At 42.9% G+C, this 6,452-nt stretch overlaps 1 long non-coding RNA gene and 1 pseudogene across 1 annotated transcript; both read right to left on the reverse strand.

Moving 5' to 3' along the window:
- Window positions 1-1,994: 1,994 nt before the first annotated feature.
- Window positions 1,995-2,744, reverse strand: LOC123050717 (uncharacterized). The gene is made up of 2 exons (XR_006423824.1): window positions 2,524-2,744; window positions 1,995-2,382 (listed from the first exon to the last, which is right to left on the reverse strand). It is a non-coding gene; the product is annotated as an uncharacterized lncRNA (long non-coding RNA).
- A 552-nt stretch (window positions 2,745-3,296) lies between these two features.
- The window catches only part of LOC123056138 (disease resistance protein RGA5-like), a 122,869-nt pseudogene continuing 119,713 nt past the window's right edge, over window positions 3,297-6,452 (reverse strand).

Consider the following 6,452-nt stretch of genomic DNA (forward strand, 5'->3'; position numbering starts at 1 on the left):
GTGCCCTCCTGGTTGCTTTCTTGACGTAGGGTCCAAGTCCTCTGGATCACGTTCGTTCCAAAAATCACGTTCCCGAAGGTTTCATTCCGTTTGGACTCCGTTTGATATTATTTTTCTGCGAGTCACTGAAATAGGCAAAAAACAGCAATTTGGGCTGGGCCTCCGGTTAATAGGTTAGTCCCAAAAATGATATAAAAGTGTATAATAAAGCCCATTAAACATCCAAAACAGAATATAATATAGCATGAAGCAATCAAAAATTATAGATACATTGGAGACGTATCAACGACCGGTCCACGGCTTCCATTTAAGAAGGACGGCGACCGTGCGCTGGGCGGATGACAGGAGGGGCCACCCGCCCGTGCGCATTGATGTTGGCGGGTGGGAGGTAGGTGGCTGCCTGCCACGCGGCCCCGACGCGGACGTTCGACGCGTCCGTTCGCTGTCCGCCGTGACCCAAACCCGGCGCATGTTTGCGCTCGAAATGGGTCGGCCCGGACACAAAACGAACCAGATGGGTGCAGGCCGTCGCGCGCTGGGCCGTCTGATTTGTCCCTTTTACCCCAAGCGGACGTGGCCGGACAGGATGGGGTCGCGTGGTGGAGTTGGCCTCACCTTAGACAAGTTTGATCAAGTTAGGTGGGTGTTTGGTTCTAGCCACACCTAAGGCAAGATTTTTTTTATAAGAAGTGAACCCCATATGTTATAGACACAAAAAGTATGGCAAGATTCCCTTAGGCAAGCGAAAGTGTGGCTAACAATTTGAGCAATTCAAGTTAGGCAAGTGTGGCAAAAATAATGTGGCAATATATGGCAAACATAGTCACAATCCAAACAGCCCCTAAGACTCTCGGCGGGTTTTTTTTCTTTTACCCTTTTCTATCGGAAAATATTACGAAATTTTGGAAGGGTTCTCAAATTTGTTTTATAAATTATTATGATTATACATTCCAAAAAATGTTTGTCGAAGGGTTCTCTAAATTTTTAAAAATATTCACAAATTTTAAAAGTATTCATGGATTCAAATAAAATACTCATGAATTAAAAATTCAATTATTTTCCACAACATTGCGACTCCAACTATGATGATTGCCATTAAGATCAAAGAGGAGGCCCGGATCTGGGCCACGGTGGGTGCGAAGCATTTGAGCAATGTAATATTGCAAGAGTAATTTATTGTTCCCCCGTGTTGAGGCTAGTATGTCTAAAACCTTCTCTCTTTATTAATAAAAATGACAACTCTTTTGACTTGTTCAAAAGAAGAAGAAAATGATAATCTGAATAATTTCCCGATTCTGTGTTCTTCTGCTCACAGCTTTCCTTGTAAGCTTATCTCAAAAATAAGAAAAAAAATAAAGCTTTCTCTGGAAGCGCCCTATTTCCAGCTGCATACCGAAGATGAAGAATACCTCAGCTGTTTTTAACTTTTATTTTTTTTTAAGTCGGGAGAGCTCTCGGGGGGTAGTCTCCATACGCAGATGAGACAATCTCACATCAAAGGTTACTGCAAAGAGACGATCATGGGCCTACTGTAAAGGGGAAGTTGTGGTGGAGCTCAGGCTCCATGGCACCCGTTTTACTGCTCATACGCAGAAATCGTATTGAGGTTTCAATTTCTTTTTGAAAGAAAATACACATAAACATAGAGATGTATACTACATCTCTATAAAATTTGATGATAATTTTTTTGTGCAGCTCACACCAAAGCGTATTACATCATGAAATTTTAAAGAGATGTATTATACAACTGTAGGTTAATGTGTATCTTTTTCAGTTTGTTTTGAAAAAAGAAGTGATTTTGACATGGAGCCTGAGCTCCAAAAAACCACACTCGTCTGTAAATCATCAAGAACAGTAAAGAAAGTCACTCCCAGCAACCACCTACTGTAAATCATCCAACATATCTCTTGAGAGTTGAGACGAATAGAACTTCCTTTTTGCCCAAACGAACAGCAGAAGCTTACCAAATTCAGGCATGCATGCTCACATCAAACTGCAAATCATCACCAACTTCAGAAATATATAAATTCAGCGTTCATCATTCCACATTATTACAAACCATAGGAAACTAGTCAAATCAGGGTTCATCACTCCACGATATTACAATACGACAAACTATTGTTCGTCGTCCCATAATTTTCAAATCCACAGAGAATGCATAAATTCTTCATTCAACATCCAACAATTTCGCAAACAGTAGGAAACGAGTAGATTCGGTGTTCATCGACTCCGGCCAAGGCATTCTGCACCGTTCTTGCTGTATGACAGGATCGGTAAGCAGCACCATTCACTCCCAGATCACCCAGAATCAAAGAATCAGGCACCTGCACCCAGCTGACCCATGTGCTTCGATGTGGGAAACATCATCATCAAACTGTACACCTGGTTTTTTGACAGGTTAGCCAAGGGATTAAGAAAAATAAGCAGAACTAGTAACAACTCATACTTATGTAAGCTACATAGCGAGGTTTTGCATAACACACAATGGGAAAATTAAGCATCACAGGGATTTATATGGTGTACCTCTCATGCGCCTGCCAGGTCCAATTTGTTTCTTGTGAATTTGCTGAATCTTTTGCCAGTTTGGATCTCCAATTGTTTCACATGATCTCATGAGCACCTCATTGCACCACCTGAGGTTAAACTCCTCAAGGAACTGGGGCAACACTGGAAGAGATTGGATATTTTGGCAACGATCGATGGACAGTTTCATGAGGGACTGGGGAAGTACTGGAAGAGGCTGGATACCCTGGCAATCATCGATGGACAGTTCCGTGAGGGACTGAGGCAGTTCTGGAAAAGATTGGATATTCGGGCAATCATTGATGGACAGTTTCGTGAGCGACTGGCAGAGTACTGACAGAGAATGGATATTCAGGCAATAGATGGACAATATCTCGAGTGTCTGGGGCAGTACTGGAAGAGACTGGATATTTGGGAAAATAAAGATGGACAGTTCCTTGAGTGACTGGGGCAGTACCGGAAGAGACTGGATATTTGGGCAATTATAAATGGACAGTTCCGTGAGGGACTGAGGCAGTTCTGGAAAAGATTGGATATTCGGGCAATGATCGATGGACAGTTTCGTGAGGGACTGAGGCAGTTCTGGAAAAGATTGGATATTCGGGCAATGATCGATGGACAATATCTCGAGTGTCTGGGGCAGTACTGGAAGAGACTGGATATTCGGGCAACTACTGCACAGTTTCTTGAGTGACTGGGGCAGTACCGGAAGAGACTGAATATTCGGGAAACTATAGACGTACAATATCTCAAGTGATTTGAGGTGCGCCATGTTATCTGGTAAGGTCACACAGATGCAACCGTCAAGGCAGAGAACACGAAGTAGAGTGAAGACTTCAAAAACGCAAGCAAGCCCCAATAGGATGCATTCCCGGAGCTCAAGTTCTTGCAGGCACTTTAAGCCACCGTTCTGCCTACCCACCATCCAATTGCCTACCCACCATCCAATTAGGGTATCGCACACCATTGTACCTTACGAGTTTCAGTTTTTCAAGGTCCTTTGGAGGGCACAGACCCTCAAGTACCTCTACTTCAACTTCTGGATTGCAGCTCTCCTTATCACAATTCCACCATAGTACTAGCTCTGTGAGTCGCTCCTTATCAGCTAGCTTGGCTTCAAGAGCTTCCTCATTGCTCATAACATTTTCAAGACCTTCAATGAGCTACCCACCATCAATGGCATGACTTTGATGTATGCTGTCTTTTCCCGTGCATACGTTGCTGGTCCTTCCGTGCCTCTGGTGTATCTTTTGTCTTCCCATACACGCCCAACAAGCCAAACAGGGTCACGCAAAGATTCTTCGTCACGTGCATCACGTCGATTGCAGAGCGGACCTCTAGGTCTTTCCAATAGGGCAGGTCCCAAAATATAGATTTCTTCTTCCACATGGGTGCGCGTCCGTCAGTGTCATTCAGAACAGATTGTCCGCCAGGGCCCTTTTCAAAGATTACCTTCAAATCCTTGACCATATCATATACATCATCACCAGTATGGTGGCGAGGCATCGTCCGGTGATCTGCCTCACCTTTGAAATGCTTGCCCTTCTTTCTTACGGGATGCCTGCTCGGAAGAAATCGACAATGTCCTAGGTACACATTCTTCTTACAATTATTCAAATATATATTGTAAACAGGGCGTGCATGCGTGGTATCCCTTGTTTGTTTGTTTGTCCTGAAAGGTTATTGAGAGCAGTCCAATCATTGATGGTCACAAACAGCAACGCACGTAGGTCAAATTCTTCCTGGTCAAGCTCATCCCACGCACGTACACCTTTTTTCATTCCACAACTGTAAGAGTTCTTCAACTAATGGCCTTAGGTACACATCAATGTCGTTGCCGGGTTGCTTAGGGCCTTCGATGAGCACTGGCATCATAATGAACTTCCGCTTCATGCACAACCAAGGAGGAAGATTATACATACATAGAGTCACAAGCCAGGTGCTGTGATTGTTGTTCTGCTCCCCAAAAGGATTAATGCCATCTGCGCTTAGACCAAACCATACGTTCCTTGCGTCACCTACAAAGTCCTCCCGGTACTTTCTCTCGATTTTTCTCCACTGCGGCCCGTTAGGGGGTACTCTCAACTTTCCGTCTTTCTTACCGTCTTCTCTGTGCCATCGCATCAACTTGGCATGCACTAGTAGAAAAAGGGTCAAATGTGAAGCACATTACTGCCGGTTTGATTTTGAGCCGGCACTAATGTGTCTATTAGTGTCGGTTCCAACGGCTAGGCGGGCGGAGATCATTAGTACCGGTTCGTGAGCAACCTTTAGTACCGGTTCATGTCACGAACCGGTACTAATGAGGCTGCGTCAGGCTGTGGTCAGGCTGGGGCCCACGAGCACCTTTAGTACCGGTTCGTGGCATGAACCGGTACTAGAGTTTCTTAGTAAGCTATTTTTTAGTCCCACCTCGCGAAGAGAGAGGCACTAGGAGCGGTTTATAAGCCCTGAGTGCAGAGACGATGAAGGAGAGGCGCAATGCTCACCTGCATGTTGCTTAGCTTTAAGCCTCGAGGAATAGTGTAGACTGCACGGAGCTATGTGCAGTGCAGTTTACACTATTCCGAAAGGCTTGAAACTAATTAACGAGCATTGCGCCTCTCTTTTATTTTTAATAACTTATTACAACTCCGGACTTCTTGTGTTACGGCAAAAACTGGATGCACTTCGTGTACAAACTGGACAATCTCTTTCGAAGTATCAGGGCCGGTTTTGGACGAAAACTCATCTGTTACACCGGCACTTCATTTTTTAAACTTATTACAACTCCAGACTTTTTTGCTTTCCGTACACACCATTCAAAGCGACGTCATCAATTTTCAGTACTTTCTGACATCATTTGCTATTTTTCAGTTATTTACCGATTTGTTTAGAGAACTAAATGACCATGAAATTGAAAATCACTACAAAATGAACTCTGAAAATGTTGAAACTTGGCATGGTATCATCATTTCACCCACATAGCATGTGCAAAAAAGTAGAGAGGGTTACGGCTAAAACTGGATGCACTTCGTGTACAAACTGGACAATCTCTTTCGGAGTATCAGGGTTTCGGACGAAAACTCATCTGTTACACTGGCACTTCATTTTTTTAAACTTATTACAACTCCAGACTTTTTTGCGTTCCGTACGCACCATTCAAAGTGACGTCATAAATTTTCAACACTTTCTGACATCATTTGCTATTTTTCAGTCATTTACCGATTTGTTTAGAGAGCTAAATAACCGTGAAATTAAAAATCACTACAAAATGAACTCGGAAAATGTCGAAACTTGGCATGGTATCATCATTTCACCCACATAGCATGTGCAAAAAAGTAGAGAGGGTTACGGCAAAAACCGGATGCACTTCGTGTACAAACTGGACAATCTCTTTCGAAGTATCAGGGTTTCTGACGAAAACTCATCTGTTACAAAGGCATTTCATTTTCTTAAACTTATTACAACTCCAGACTTTTTGTGCGTTCAGTATGCACCATTTAAAGCAACATCATTGTATTTCAACACTTTCTGACATCATTTGCTATTTTTCAGTCATTTACCGATTTGTTTAGAGAGCTAAATGACAGTGAAATTGAAAATTACTACAAAATGAGCTAAATGACATCATTTGCTATTACAACTCCAGACTTTTTGTGCGTTCATTTTGCACCATTCAAAGCCACATCATCAACTTTCAACCATTTCTGCCTTCATTTGCTATTTTTCATGCATTTAATGATTTGTTTTGAGCTAAATGACCCTGGAATTGGAAAGCACTACAAATGAACTCTGAAAAAGTCGAAACTTGGCATGGTATCATCATTTCACCCACATTGCATGTGCAAAAAAGTAGAGAGAGTTACGGCAAAAACTGGATGCACTTCATGTACAAACTGGACAATCTCTTTCGGAGTATCAGGGTTTTGGACGAGAACTCATCTGTT

Source organism: Triticum aestivum, chromosome 2D (genome assembly GCF_018294505.1).
Source record: "Triticum aestivum cultivar Chinese Spring chromosome 2D, IWGSC CS RefSeq v2.1, whole genome shotgun sequence".
Taxonomy (NCBI): domain Eukaryota; kingdom Viridiplantae; phylum Streptophyta; class Magnoliopsida; order Poales; family Poaceae; genus Triticum; species Triticum aestivum.